This window comes from Scleropages formosus, chromosome 20, assembly GCF_900964775.1.
Source record: "Scleropages formosus chromosome 20, fSclFor1.1, whole genome shotgun sequence".
In the NCBI taxonomy this organism is placed as follows: Eukaryota; Metazoa; Chordata; class Actinopteri; order Osteoglossiformes; family Osteoglossidae; genus Scleropages; species Scleropages formosus.
In genome coordinates this window covers 4,107,550-4,124,114 of record NC_041825.1, presented here as the reverse complement: position 1 = coordinate 4,124,114, position 16,565 = coordinate 4,107,550, and the positions used below count along the sequence as shown (strand labels likewise).

The window sequence follows — 16,565 nt, the reverse complement described above, 5'->3', positions numbered from 1 at the left end:
AACCCAAGGTCCACATGTTCTTACCACAAAGGGTTAACAGAGAAGGCTCTTCTGACTGAGGCTATTAATTTTGTGATACTTTTGATATCACACTTTTAACTTACTGTCTTATACTGTATACTTCATAAATGAGGGCCAGTTTTTATTACTGTACAAAAGGATTGGGAATTAACTTTGTAACAGTTTTCTTAGTAGCAAGTGACTTACTACTACTATCAAGGGATTTGAACTGGGAGCCTTCTGGCTGCCAGGTTACGACCCCAGCAAGGACTCTTACCTACTCGTTGCGATGCGTCCGCGCGTGTGCGTCTGTGTGTGTGCGTCTCTGTGCCCGCGCGCGCGCGCTAGTAGCATCAGTGAGGTGGCGCAAAGGTGCGCTTAACGTGGGAGCCCACGGATGCGCAGGTTCCCCCCACCCGCCTGTCTAGATTTTATATATAATATATATTGCTCTTCTTTAATGCGCGCATTTGCGCAACCGTGAGCGGATTTATTATTATTAATTTTTCATTCGCAATCCCGGTTGATGCACCCCCCCCCACCACACACACACACACACACACACACACACACACACACACGCACGGCACCCCCTCCCGGTCCCGGTCGCGCGCGAGTGAACACGTTGCTAAGCGGCGTGCCCGTGCGGACGCACCTCTCGGAGCGAAACGACTGACGATGCCGTGCGCGCAGCGGTGGGGAAGGAGGAGGCAGCGCGCCGCGGTCCGAGCCCCCGCCACAGTGCGCGGAGCTCCCTAAACCAACCGGGGGCGATCCGGAGAAAGGAGGAGAGACGCGCTTACGGAGGTAGGACGATCGATGGTGGAGAGGAGATGGCCGCGACAAACACACACACACACACACATTCATGATTCACACACACACAGACAAGCACCAGCAGAGAGACAGAGTAGAGAGCCCTGGTTTAATTCGTACACAAAGGGCCTGCAATCACTTCTGACGTGAACGGCGCAGCTGCTTCATTAACGACACACACACACACACACACACACAGAGTCCCACGCGCGCAACTGTCGCGCGGAAGATGCGATCTGCGCTCGGCGCACGCGGCGCGTCGCGTTGGACAAAAAAGTGCGCGCGCGTTCCGGTCGCGGACACAAACGCGCGTACGCGCGAGCGGGCGAGCTGCTGCAGCAGCGTGTGCGGCGTGTGTGCGTGTTCGCGCGGAGGTGCGCGACGGACGTGGTTTGCCGCTAGTAATTGTGCACGCGGCCTTTATTGAGAGACGCGCGGGAGCATTGGGATGCAGACGGTGTAGGAGGAGCCGTTCGCGGAGCCTTAATTTAATGGAACCTGCGCCGAGTGGATTTCGCCGCGCGAGACAGTTGAACGTTCGCATCGCAGTTTGATGTAAGTGATCATCTTTTATTATTATTATTATTATTAGTTGTGCAATGGTGTTGCAAACCACTCTCTCAAAGATCAACCTGGCTGTACCTATCGATCAATCTAGTATACGTATATATCTATTGTTACTGAATATATATCTATGCATCGATGATTGTGCATGATCATGTGTGGTGTGTGCAGCGTGTTTTACTGCGTTTTTTCTCTCGTCCTGCACCTTTATCTGACAGCACATGCTCAAGGCAAACATCCTTCCTCCACGAAGCGTGTGTGTGTGTGTGTGTGTGTGTGTGTGTGTGTGTTCGGGTTCATCCAGCAGAACTTCTAGAAATCATATGTCAGCGTGGCTCTTGTCACCTGGACCGTTTCTTGTAATGCGCTCGCGGAGCATCCGCCGCGGCGCTCGTCCAATCGATTATTGATGAGGCGCGCGCGCACGTTTGTGTTCGGACGCAGGGAACGCGGCGGTTCGGATAACGGGGCCGCGTCCCGCTTCCTTATGCGGACCGCTCGCGTCGGAGGGAAAGCGCGTCGGCGCGGCCTGCGCGCTCTCGACGCATTTCCACCCCACGTTTTTTTTTTTTCTTCTTCTTCTTCTTCTTCTTCTTCTTCTTCTCCTTCTCTTTTTCTCCAGTCCATGGCTGGGGGCTTCGATTTAAGGTCAGACTGAAAATGTCCCCCTTCCTTCCATCTCCAGTCGTTCGCACGTGGATCCGCTGTCACACTCTGTTCACTATGGTAAAACACAACAAAGGGAGCAGGGCACGTGCATCCCCAGAATGGCGCATCTGTCAGCAAACTGGTGTGAGAATAGAGCTCTTTCTGTGCTCTTAGTAATAAAAGGTGCCACTACCTGTCATGGTCTGAGCAGGTTATTAAACACTGAAATGCCAAATGGGTTCAAAGATGCACAGGTCTGTATGTTATAATTCTTACTGTGCATGTTGCTGTTCTCTTGATCCTGGTATTTGCATTGTAATGTCATGAATATTTTGCTTGTTTATAGAAGGCTGTGAGTAATTTAGAGGGCAGCTGGTAGTGTAGTGATTAGAGCTGCTGCCTTTGGACCCAAAAGGTTGCAGGTTTGAGTCTCACCTGCAGCTGTAGTACCCTTGAGCAAGGTACTTATCATAAGGTGCTCCAGTAAACTTACCCAGCTGTATAAATGGGTAAAATAATTGCAAGTACCTTAACATTGTCAGTTGCTTTGGAAAAGTGTCAGCTGAATGGATGAAGGTAAATTTACTCTGAAGGATGGACATGTTGTGTGGAGAGGTGGTAAGAGCCAGGCTTTGGGAAGACGAAGCAGTTTCAGTGGGAGTATGAGGTGTGTGCTTTTAAAAGTTGGGTGTAAACACTGATTTTTTTTTTTTATTCCACTTCAGGGCCTATGAAGCATGTGGGCTGTTTAATGGCGTTATCCTCACCAGTGTGTCCTCACACTTGTGCTTTTGAATGTACACACCTCAAACCTTTTTCATTTTGCGTTTTTCAGCGTTGGCAGAACTTTGTGGCCGACTGTACTGTACGCCTTTTGCGTAGCCACTGTTTTCCTCTCATTTTCCAAATTCATAATAATAACCTCAAGCCAAATAATGCCAATAATGAAGATATATCCGCTGTGACCCTGCCTGAGGATTTTGTTAAATTACTCAAGGTTAACTGACTTCTTGTTTCAGTTAACTGCACATTCAACAAGATTTCTTTAATGTAAGGATAGAAATTGTTGTAATGCTTGTTAAACTGGTAAAAATAAAAATAAAGCCAAGAACACATCACAAAAAGATGTTGGACATTTTTGGCAGTTCGTTATTCTTGCTAGTAAATATTTTTTAGCACCTTAAACATTTGCAGTATAATAAATATACCAGGAATACTTGGAAGATTAATTAGAGGAATTTCCAACTGGTTGCTTGATTTTATTTGCATAATTAGACTTGGCCAGAAGTTTGAAGGTGGAACATAAGATCTGTACATCACCCTGGACAAGGTAGCCTTGAGCAAACAAACAGATATTATATTCACAGCCTGTCTACTGGAGTTTTACAGATTTAGTTTAAAACTGTGTTTTTGGAAATATGCAACAAAATGTAGAAATACATGGGGTATTCCGCAGATTCCTTGGGCTCATGATGCACCTATGACAAACTGGTGTTTATCCTGAGAAGACCTAGAACCCACATACACACACACATTTTCTGAACCGCTTGTCCCATACGGGGTCGCGGGGAACCGGAGCCTACCTGGTAACACAGGGCGTAAGGCCGGAGGGGGAGGGGACACACCCAGGACGGGACGCCAGTCCGTCGCAAGGCACCCCAAGCGGGACTCGAACTCCAGACCCACCGGAGAGCAGGACCGTGGTCCAACCCACCGCGCCACCGCGCCCCCCATAGACCTAGAACCATTTTGAAAAAAAAAAAAATCAGAACGTAACCTTTGTTTTAACATTTCTGATTCTGATTCTGATTCAGATTGCCAGCTTTTTAGGAAGTTCCAGCTATTTCCTCACCACCGTATGAAGTTATCTCATACAGGTTGCTGTCATCACATCCACATGTCAAGATTGTTATGATTTTTCAACATTAGAGAAAGTGCTGATAAATCACAAAATAAGTTAAATACATAAAATTATACTCTGTATTTTGAATATCATTTTTTTTTGTTACATGCACAGTGATGTAATTTGATGCTCACTGATGTTTTGCACATATTCTCATAACACATATCTACATACCACTGCTATTTGTACCCCAACAGTTTGGACTGTAATATAGATACAGCGTACATAATTTGGATATAGTATACCATAATGTGCAGTAATTGATATTACTGCGTCAATATGCACAAATTCTCAAGATGCTACTTCCATCCAGCATCTTGAGACAGTCTGCTGATGTGAGAACTGTGTTTTTAATTAAATCATCATCATTGGTAGTGTGTTAATGAGCCTTGCACAGGTGTGCAAACCATCTTTATTGCTGGTTATCATATCATAATCAACTGTATAACCTGAATTCGTAACACAAAATAACCGAGCCTAAACAGTAATGACTTTGTAAACACTTACTCGCAACCATGTTATTATTTTGAGTATTCCCACGTAGTAATGCTGTTGGTTTTTTACCATTATACTCTAACTCTGCATAGTCGTTTGCAACATAAAATTGAATCCCCTAGTAATGTGTTGACATTTTTGGAAAAGAAAGGGATCGTGTTTCTTCGTATGAAGACAGTTTTGTTTGTACATAATTCAATCTTTTTAACTTGTTCAGAGTTTGCCGTTGCGGGCCTAGATCTCATCCCACAATTCAGCGGGTTAGTTTCATAGAGGCACACATTTCATAGCTGTTATAATTCACTTTGGATGAGTAAATGCTGAGAACAATTTTTAATTAACTTTCGAATGAATTAAATGAAGCTGGTATGAGATCTGGAGTCTTACAAAGTTTGCCAGTTTTCCTATTAATGTCATAATTGTCTTTTGTAGCATTGAAAAGAAGAAGAAAAGAAATGGATTAAAATAACATACTGTAATTTTGTGCATTCAGAAATGTCAGAGGGAACAAGGTATAATACCATCTGTAATCTAAAAAATACACGTTTGCACTGTTATCGGATGGCAAATTTCCTGTCAGCCTCGAGTCCATTTCCCATCAGCTTCCTTTCTTTTTTACACTGTGGAATGGTACACTGGGGGAGGGTGGGGGCAAAAACCTGCTACCTGAACATGTTCTGAATAACTGCTGTAAATATCGAAACACCAGCTGCTCATGTTAGCTAGCTAGCCGATCAAAATTTTTCTTACGTTGTTTAGAGTGCAGAATGTGAGGCTTTGTTTGATACTCAGCATAAATAGTTCTTTACCAGTTGCTGTGATTTGAATGCACTCCTTGAATGTAATTATTTAAATGCAGTGGTATGGTTCGCTGGCAGCAGCCCTGATAGTATCTCTGCACCAGGTAGATTCATGAGATGAATAAACCATGTTATTCTAACGACTCTCTCAGCCCAAATGCTACACGGTCTTCATTCAGATTTAAATCGTCGGCTGATAAGCAGTTTGAAAATGCGCCGACGTCAGCCTGAAGTTTGTTTGGATAATACCGAAGGATGTCACCTGCTTTCTTACATAGAAGGAGGCTTGAGAAGGGAAGCTGTAGCCCTTCTACAAGTTGGATTCTAGAGAAAAAAGTTTGTTCATCGAAAGTGATTCACTTGCAATGTCAGTTCTTTGTGAATATAGCATTGCAAACTATAGTCTATATATTTTATATAACAGTTGTGCTGTAATATATAATCACATATACTGTATAGCATATAATAACATATTAATAGTCTTTCTATATAATATACAGATTTTTCTAATATTTGATTTTTATGAGAAAAATCAAAAAAGCATGATATAGATACTAGAATGAGAATGTTTTTTAAGAAGACAATTTGTCTTGATGAGCAGTGGACCCGTGCAGCTGCTTGCCTGAAGAGTGGAATTTTCACATTCTCTTGTGTTTATTAAAACTTGTAAATGAGTGTGTTGGAAGGTTTTACAAGTTCAACAGTAGTGAGATCAAACATGACTAGGAAAGGTCATGTTTTTGTGTCATTTTATAAGTAGTCATCAGTGTTAAATTATTAAATTAGGAAGTACAAGCATATTTGATTAATCAAATTTTATTTCATTTTGACATTATTTTCCTGAAGTACTGCTTTCAGCAAGAGTTTTTTGCAAACAAATTTTGCCAGTTTTCAGGGTAATTAGTACAGATTTCTTTTGTCAGCTCTCTGGGTTGAGTGGGGATAATATAACATAATGTTATTAAAAAGTATATTGTGCGAGGTTTCCCAAAGGCCTCTGACGCTTATAAAAGGAGACAGATAGTACTGTATGTAATGCAAAGATCTGAGAAATGCCTGCGGAAACTGCAACAGTCAGCTCCGATCACAACATTTTGTTTTGTGTTGCAAAAAGAATAAAACATACTCAGGGTAAACAAGAATAGTATCAGAAAAAAAGAGAAAATATTTAAAACATTATCAGAGTCTGACCCCTGCTCTTCAACCGTCCTGTTTTTTTTCTGACAGAAATCACAGCTTTTCTAATTTGAAGTTTTTTTTTTTTTTTTTTACATGGAGTGACGTCCTGGTTTTGTGTCATTAGTAAACATAAAATTAAATTACAAAATACTAAGGATTGTGATGTAGCTTCTGAATCCCTTGCCTAAGAAGACAGTGTAAAAGGGTATTAGCATGCGGTTATTTCATTCCGATTGTACTTTATTTCTTTAAGTTCGTTGTTAGTTAGTATGATTTATCTCATTTAATGATTCAAATGGAGCGAATTTTGTGACTAAGCGTAGCTTTTAGCTAGCAAGCTCCTTATTTTAGCAACATCCCATTTTAAATATAATGTGAGAAAATGTATCTGAGAAGTGAGTGTTTAATGCCGTTTTTAAATTGTTTCTGAAATGTCTTATAAATTGAGGCTCATATTTGTGTTTTTAAAAGCCCATTTAGGTTATGTAGGCATAATCACATATACATTTACTGGAAAGTCTGATACCAGTTCCAACATTTTTTGCACCTGACAGTTGTTCCGCTAAATCCATTATTTTCTTTAGATTATCTGTATTTTTCCATGTGTTTTGATACCCATATTACCTATAATACCATAGTTGCTTTGATACCCATATTACCCATAGATGATAAAAGCTTGAGGCCACCTTCCAGCTGTCAAAGCTTGGGTTTCTGTGTTATAGGAAGCGTTAAAAAGGTAGGTCTCCAGGCCAGTTTTGGAGTAAATTTCATTATCTCTGGAAAGTTTTGGAATTCCTTTCGAGCAGCTTTATGTTGCAGAAATTCAAGAATGAAAAAACCTTAAAGATGCAGATAGAAATTGTAATACATTTTCTACTTTTTCAGCGACACTTTTGAGGACTATATACTGAAATAAATGGATGTTTTCAAATAGAGCCTGTGTGAAATTGTATGAAAAGACCATTTTTTTTTTAGATGTTGACATGGAAATCTTGCAGCAGAATTTTTGTAGGAGGTACTTGGATAATTTTATATGGATTACTCAGCATGTACTAAGATTTTCTTAAACCACCCCAGAAACTTGTTTAACAAGAAAGAATAGTTGGAGGTATTTGTTTTCATGAAATATTTCAATATTATAATACACTAGAATAGTTATTTTTTGCAAGTAAATTCAATGTCATTTCAATTCAATCTATTTTTATACAGCACTCTTCTCCACAGTAATACAGGGCGCTGAAACAAAAAATACAATAGTTTATCAGGATATTCGGTCAATGTTTTTTGTTATGGGGCTGGAAAGATGTTTTAGATGTTGTGGAACCTTGACTTCGTAGCCTAGAATAGTTAAAAACTGATACAGCAAGTTGGTGTTGTTGGAGGGAAATTAATGAATGATGGTAGACAAATATGTTGCTGACATTGAATTTTACAGCTGCTGTTGAAAATGGTCAAAGTTAATTCAATAACAGGTGATGTTGAAGCAGGACAGTAGTGCGTGATTTCTTAAAAAACAAAAGACTGCAGCGTTCATTTTGTAAGGGGCGTATTGAGAGAAAAGAGATTGGCTTGGTGACCAGGAAAGAAAAAGTATCCCGCCAAAAGTAAAAATAATCATTTTCATGAATAAATTAAATGTAACTCCCAATTCACAGGAGATACTTTTTTCTTGCTTTGAACATTATTTTTCCAAAAGGAAAACAATCAGAAGGTGGCCATATTTTCTGCAGCGTTGGATGGATCTTTGATGGGAGTGTTACAGATGATTCTCTGCTATTTTTCTAGTGACCCAGAAGGCTGTTTCCTCACTTCTTTTGTGAGGAGGGTACAATACCATTCAGTGTTTTTGTATTACAGAGAGACTTGAAGCAAAAGGAAGAAGGACTTCTTGGAGAGGGTTGGGGATGTTATACAGGTCTATAATAGGGCTCATTGGGTGGCCGATTGAGCTTGCGATGTGTTATAAACTGCAGAATGAAACAGATTTTTGAAGGGCAGGATTCCCTGATTTCTGGAGTAACCCTACGCTGGTCGTTGTCTGTACATGTGTCTTTTGGCATTAGGACTACGTTTACCTGTCAATGTTTTGTAAATCTGTGTTACATTCATTCGTTTAGCCAAAGGTTTTCTCCAACACGACTTAGTGATTTTGCTGTTTACGCAGCTTGGTAAGTTTACTGGAGCAAATCAGGGTAAGTACCTTGATCAAGGGCACTATGACAGGAGGTGGCATTCCAACCCAGATGCTCAGAGTGCAAGGTGGTAGTTCTAACCAGTATGCCACCTGCTGCCACTGATCTTATTTCCTGTCATTTCTTATTTATTCCAAGTTCACTGTATAATCTGCTGTTATAAAAATGCCTTAATGATTTTTTTTGGGCCATTTTGGCGTATTGTCCCTAGGAGTACGGGATTAAACAAACTGTACGGTAGGATAACGATGGTACAACTTGCCATCTGTTGGCAGCAGTGCTAAATGTTTGGGGCATGTCAAAGCCAAGTGTCCTGAGACAATGGAAAGCTGTGTCACCGTCAGTGCCAAAAAGCCTGCTGTACCGCAGGTTACTTTTTGGTGTGAGGAATGTGTTGTCTGAACATGGCCAGTATAGACAGCACTTTTTTTTTTTGGTGTAAATGTCATGGCCACACTTAACATAGTGATGCGTCAGATGTGTGTTGGATCATGCAGATGTGTTTGAGTGCATCTGCTTTTCAAGGAGGAGACCAATTCAGACCTGGTCCATAAAGCGCAGACCAAGTACAGAAGTATTTATGGAAAGTTGTGTTAAACTTCTTTTTTTGCATTTGACTCCTTTTGCTTCCAGTTTGCTCAAAACCAAATACCCATTCTTATGAATACCTTCAGCAATGGCGTTTATGGAGAGACGAACACAGACTGAGATCTCCTCTCCTGGGATCCACCCACTTCTTTTCACTCCTTAGGCTGCACGCTTCATTGCCCAATGTAACACACTCGGAGGAGAGTGCTGGATAACTGGTGACACCCCGGCCTTGTAGGCACCCAGGTGACCATAGGTATTGCTGAAAGTAGCAAGGGATCCATTACCTCAGCCATTCCCTGACCTAAGGGAACACAGGCCAAAGGGAGAGTGTGACACAGTGGGGCTCAGACCTGCCAGAGTATGTTCTTTTCAGACGCTGTCCATTCAGTTATGCTTTTCTTCTTCTTTGTTTATCTGTTTATTAAGCTAACTGACCGTTTAATGTATGAATCATGAATTGTGAATCATGAATCAGTGTTAGGCTAGTACAATACATGAGTGCCTCTTTGCACTCTGGAGAATGTTCATAACATACACTTTAGAAAAGTAACACTGACCTGGCTGTGTGTGAGATGCTTGCATGAGGTTGAAAAATACATAAAAAATAGTATTCTCTGAATAATAGCCAGTTTCTCAGCTGTTTGTCTTAAAATTTCAGTCTTGTGTACCAAAGTCAGATGGTTGGACTCTGTGAAACTTAAATAGCTACAGACGGCCCTCAACTCACTGCATACGTGACTTATGATCACCTAGACTGATGATGCCGGTCCCATTAAGCTTATCATATTATTTTTGAGTACCAACATGTGATAGTTACATCTGATGATGATATAACAAAGCCCCTTATACAACATATCATTCATACGTGTTAATTGTTTCTGCATTATGGTTAATATAATGTGGATTTCGACTTGCGAAGAAAACAAATGACGGAATTTGCGGAATGGAATTCTCTTGGTAGCTGAGAACTGCCTGTATTCAGAATCAATAACTACAGATTTTGACCCTGCTGTCTTTGATAAGGTTAGGGTTAGCGTTAGGAAAGCAACAGACTCTGAGTCTGCAGTCTGCAGTGTGCTGTAGTGCAGTATGGTACAGTATGGGGCAGTGGTGCCTCTGCTAACGTCACTCATTTGTGGAAAAATGTATCACGTTAATCAATTTAGGTGTTAGCTAAAGTACATTTTACCAAATAAAAAGCTTAATCTGTGCAAAATTTAAGGACTCGCATATGACAAGTCCACCCAACATTTGAGATCATTTACTATTGTTTTAATATTACTTGAACACAAAACACCAAAAACACAAGCTATTTTTTTATAATATAACAAATAAAAATAAAGTGTTGAAAATATGTAAAGTAAGAAAAATTTTTAAGCATAAATTTCTAAAACTCTTACTTTGAAGTTGATCAAGTTACAGTCATGCATCGCTTAACAACATTTCGCTTAACGAATGACCACATATACAATGGTGGTCCCATAAGATTATAATGGAGCTCAAAAATTCTTACTGACTAGCGAAGTCGTTGCCGTCGTAACGTCGTAGTGCAACGTGTTACTCACGTCTTCGTGGTGGTGCTACAGTAAACATACATACTGCACTCAGTCGTACAAAAATATAGCACATAGTTATGTAGAGTAAATAACACTTAATGATAATAAACACCTATGTTACTGGTTTATGTATTTACTGTACTGTACTTTTTATCGTTATTTTACAGTGTACTCTTTCTATTTATAAAAAAAGTTTACTGTAAAACAGTATGCTGTGTTATGCTGGCAGCAGTGTCATAAATCTCGTTTTTACCACCTCTCTTGACTGCATCAAGGCTATACCATCTAGGTTTGTATAAGTACACTATGTGATGTTCGCACAATGATGAAATTGCCTAACGACACATTTCTCAGAACGTATCCCCGTCATTAAGTGATGCACGTCTGTATAGAAAATGAGAAAATTATGTAAATCTAATTGGCTGAGCATGAGGGCTGCATGTACTGATTGGCTGGAGGGAGTTTGGGCAGCCTGGAGTGAAGCATGCTGGGCAAGGAAGTAAGGCATTGAATGAGAAATTAGCCAAATCAATTAATACTACGGAGGGAAAACCTTAGCTGAAATGATGCTAGCCAATGCGGTCGTTAGCCGGGTGTCCACCATATTGCTTACGTACTGTATCACAGCAATATTAACAGTGTAGCCTTCGCTTTGTTTAGGATGGCTGTATAATCACGGATTGACTTATAACTGTTACGATTTGCTGCCCCATGTCCATGTCCCAGTACCAACGTTTGTACATTGGACCTTTTAATAACGCATGATCGGAACCATGTGCAGACCTGGTAGCTAAAGCGTTGTGGCACTATTATGGGTTGAAATGTACTTTTTGATGGGTATTTATGTATGCAACATTAGGTGGTAAACAATTGTGTGTGACAAAAGTAGGAGAGTCGTATGCTCCACAGCTTTCATAAGTATGTATTAGATGTACTGCATCTCTGTCAGACCGTGTAGATCAGTGTCTCCATATCTGCAGTGTAATATGGTTTTCAAGGTCCACATTTTGTATCAGGCTTTGCTGCTTAAGCAGTGTTAAAGACTTTATTTGGTGGTTGGTTCCAAGCTGCCAGTCAGGTTTCGGAGCTCAAAAATCTCACTTCCATGGCTTTTCAGGAACAAGCGTTGCTTTAGGAGCCTCTGGTAATAGAGTGGGGAAAAAGCGGACAGTGGTTCCTTCAGCAGTGAGAGAACTTGGAGACTCAAACCGGATCTTTACTCATATTAGACGCCTACTTTCAGAAATGCACTTACCCTACGGGCATTTTTAGCTTTCAGTCATATATAATATCTTTGCACTGCATTTGCGTAATACTTTTTAGTATAAATGCATTGCCTCACTCCTGTGAAGCATAAGTAATGTAAATGGCTTAATTCAATTACCAGGCATAGTACAAATCTAAGTAGATCTAAATTGATCTAACTGGTTCAGTCAACAAAAGTCACTAGTAAATTTTTGGTGGATAACCAAAGCATGCAAAACATATTCTAGTCAAAATGAGTATGATGGTGTTTAAAGTCCTTATATGTGCCCATGGCTTTGTTTGTCTTCAAGCCCATTAGTGTGAAGCCATGCATTAAGAATGTCAACAGTTATTTCTTGAGCTGGTAACCCATAAAGGCCGGGCTACCCAGTGCTCTTACTGCAGGGACTGTAGTATGTGTGTGTGTGTGTGTGTGTGTGTGTGTGTGTGTGTGTGTGTGTGTGTGTGTGTGTGTGTGTGTGCTTACGCATATGCATGCTCCCCCATTTCACTTTAAAAAGTAAACAGCCTACTGTACATACTGAGGGTAAAGACTGAATTAGTTCAATTAAGGTTGTAATTAGTGCAATCAGGTGCTCGGCTGGAACGAAAAACCTGCACGCATTCCCCCACGGGAAACGGGCGTCTCTATTATAAAACGTCCATTTGTGCACGGATTTGTATTGCAGTTGCGCATACGCTAAAATCCCTGGCAACATTGTTATTCTCAATTGCTGAGATTGACATGAAAAATATGCAGGCCAATATGTAAGCTTCACACCAGTTCCTTGCGGCTGCGCAGCTGCATTGCATCCATTAGGACTTATCCTCTCACTGGGGGAGAATGGTGCCAAGCAGCTGTTCTTCACTTGCTTTGATTATTTAAAGGCTCTTTAATAATTATTTCTCATTGCACTGTATGCAAGCCATGTTCGAAATCATAGGAATTTTGACTGTAGACTTTTCCCACATATTTATTAAATACCCAAACGTGATGCAGAAGGTCAGAATGTGGCTAAAAGGCACAATAGTCTCAGTTGTTACTTCTTCAAAATTATCCCGTTAATAAGATTTTTCCCACTTTAAAATCAGGTGGGGGGGGGGGGACAAAGAAGCTGTAAAAAATTCAAAGATGTGTAGGAAGCTTGAGTGAATGAATGGATGAATGAATGAATTAATGAATGAATAAATGCTTGGACCAGATTTTCTTCCTGTATTTTGTCACTTTTCTTCCATAGTTTGACATGTAAAAATCACGATGGCCGGTAATGTTGGTAGGTGTAGAGTCTCTAGTTGCATTCCTGTTTTCTCCCAAAATTATTTTCATAATTTGCTGTCAGAATTTCTATCTGGGGAATCCCTCAGACGGTTAAACTGCAACCCTTTGGATTTTGACCTCACTCCTCAGACTACGACCTTCTGGATCAAGCCCCTTGCGTTTCTGATAAGGACCTTGCGGATCTTGACCCTCGCTTCCTGAACCACGACCACTCCCCTTCAGATCACGATCACCGAACTTCAACTGGATCTTGAGAACTGAATCCTTGCAATTCGGACCCACCCACCAAACCCCACCTGGACTGTGTTCTCCGCGGCAGATGCTCTCAAGTCGCGTGGGGGCTCTTCGTCTACCCGCCTTGGCAGGTGTCGCTAATATTACCAGCTCAGCTCTGCACCTGCGTTGTCAGTAGTCCACGCAAAATCATGGCGGAAGATTCCGATTGGTTGTGGTTGGAACTCTTGTGTTATATTTTTAAAATGTAGCACAGGTGTGCGTGATGAGCTTACGTGTAGTCTTCCAGGCTTTTGCCCTGAAGTCGTGACACCGTGTTATACGGCGTTGGGACCAGCGTTCAGGACTATTTTTAGAATGTGATTCATGTCTCGTTGTATTCAGATTTTATTCAGAAAAGAGCCGAAAACAAAGAAAACAAACCTGCGTGCATAAATTTCAATTGTGTTAACACATGGCGCGTACACAAACATTGCGAGCATCCCGAGTTCCTTGGAAGTTTTCTGTGATGCACACACACGATTACAAACACTCTGAGCCTCGGAGGACTGCATGTTTGGAAACTGTACAAGATCTTGATGAGGGCTTAGGACCTTTATAGTGTATACATGCCGCACACATACACACAGACACGCACACGCATATTGCTGCAGTCGCACATAATACAAGGTGTCTCGAAACACCATGCAGGCACTCGATGTCTAACACTGTTGAATCGACTAGATGTTGACAGTGAACATTTTAAATACTTTGCCTAATTTAGTGCTTCTTTCTTTGTGCACAAATTATTTGCAACAGTAAATTATATCAACAACACTGTTATATTTCCAGTGCTTCTGTAAAACACTGTATGATGTCCAGTTACTGTAATTATTGCATTTATTCATTTAGCTGATTAACTTGCAATGATGTTAAGATATTTACAATTATTTACCCATTTATACAGCTGGATAATTTTACAGGAGGAGCTTAGGGTGAGTACCTTGCTCAAAGGTACTAGAGCAGGAGTGTGATTGGAACCTGCAACCCGAAGCCTAAAGGCAGCAGCTCAAACCACTTGCTGCGCCCGTTAAGGTGTATATACATCTTTTCAAACACCCTGTATGAAAAAAAAAAATGGTTTGTAAAGCAGACTTCTTAAGAGCAAGTATGTCATATAAAATGTAGGTGGCTTTACTATAAATTACCAGGTATAATTTAGAAATTGGTTGCGTAATCTTGTATTCTACAGCAGTCACTGGTTTATTAATTGAGAAAAGCATAACTAGAGCAGATAAACTTCCATGTATATTTGTGCCGAGTTTTCGTTCTCCCAATATTCAACTAGCGCTGACGATAGTGCCTAAAAATGATAAATGAGTTACCGAGTCGACTAGCTTGCTGAATTGTAACAAAATAATTCAGCATCGCCCTGCTGTAGTCTAAAGCAAATTACTGGAAATCAGGTGTTGCTAACGCGACACAAGATGAAATTAGAACGCTATTAGTCATGGTGCTAACAATGCAAATACAGAATGGCATCGCACATTCATCTGGGCACTTTTTCGGAAAAGGGATAGGCCTTCAGGATTGAAAATTATTCTGCATATCTGGCTTCACTGTGGGTATTAGAAACCCGTATTTCAGGCATGGTTCTTAGAGCAAACGTAAAATCTTATGGTAAATGAATAAATGTAAATGTAAAATATTGCTTTCCGCATTGCTTCGCTGGATCCATGACGGACATCAACTAAAACGCACCTAGTTGACGCGGTCAACGAGAAGATTAAGGGCGAGGCAGATTCGTACCGTTAGACCGAATGTTTCACCTTTGTCTGTTCGTCATCTTTGGCCATGTGGAGCTGCAGTGGAGGTACTGTTTTTCTGCTAAACAGAACGAGGGAGGAGGATGCGAGTGTGGGAGGGATGCGGTTTGAGGCAGAGTTAAGGTAAAGGTAACTATGGTAACCCTCTTGGCAAAGATTTGCATAAAGGAAGAAGGAGGGAAATATGAAGATCACAGGGTGGTAGAAACATGCATGAGGTTTATTTATTCTTCCAACGTGTACTGAGGGGGGGATGTTACTCAATAGACCAAACTGTAAATTTTTGATCTGTAACACACCTTACTATTATTTCACTTATCGTTCTTCTGCAGGCCATGAAGACGTATTAAAAATAAATGCTAAAATGCACCACTTTGAGGTACGACAGGTACCTCCGATTTTTGTGTGCAAAATTTTCATGTCTATTTTTAAACCCAGGAATCAGTTCACAGCCAGAAAATAAACCCGTGAAACATGGGTGCTACATCTTAATTTTATGTTTACATTTAGGAAGAAAGTGAGATGGGGTGGTATGTGGCACATGGGGTAGTGCTGCCACTTCCCATCACCTGGGCTGTTGGGGTGTAAGTCTGAATCCCACTCAGTGGGTATGGAGTTTGCATGTTCTCCCTGGGTTTCCTTTGGGTGCTCTAGTTTGCTCACACAGTCCAAGGACATGCAGTTCATGTGAATTGGTGATGGCAGAATTTCCCATTGTGTGTGTGTGTGTGTGTGTGTGTGTGTGTGTGTGTGTGTGTGTGACTACCCACTGATAGACTGGTGTTCACTTGAGGGTGTACCCACCCCAGCCTTGCGCCCATTTTGGGATAGGCTCCGGACCATCACAACGTTGACTGGGAAGAGTGTTCAATGAAAGTGAGTGAGAACTGACGTCTTGCTAGAGCTCTCCATTCCACTTCACTTGAGTGCAAGTGATGGGTACAAGGAAACTGCAGATGCAAAATATGGGTTGATATCCTGCTGCGAACGCACCCTCCCAGACACGTTCATATTCCAGCTGTTCATTGACTTCATCAAAGCTCAAGATAAGATGCAACAACAGTGCACACAAAGAAGGGGTCCTTAACCTTCTTTATTCCATAGACCCCTTAGCAGTCTGATGAAGCCTGTGAACCTCTTCTCAGAATAATGCATTTAAATAAAGAGTCAAATACATAATATTACAAAGGAAACCAATTATATTGAAAAGCAGCTATCAAAATATTAATATTGCCTACATTCATAATTGAAGGAAATG

The 16,565-nt window shown here is 41.0% G+C and overlaps 1 protein-coding gene across 2 annotated transcripts in view; it reads left to right on the top strand.

Moving 5' to 3' along the window:
- The first annotated feature begins 618 nt into the window (after nt 1-618).
- The window catches only part of LOC108923865 (leucine-rich repeat-containing protein 4B-like), a 31,670-nt gene continuing 15,723 nt past the window's right edge, over nt 619-16,565 (top strand). The window contains exon 1 of one of the 2 annotated variants that reach the window (XM_018734898.2): nt 619-807. The gene's annotated coding sequence lies outside the window, so the exon portion shown is untranslated. Of the gene's footprint in view, nt 808-1,138; nt 1,372-16,565 lie in introns of those variants that run through there. The other variant, XM_018734899.2, reaches the window with a different exon arrangement.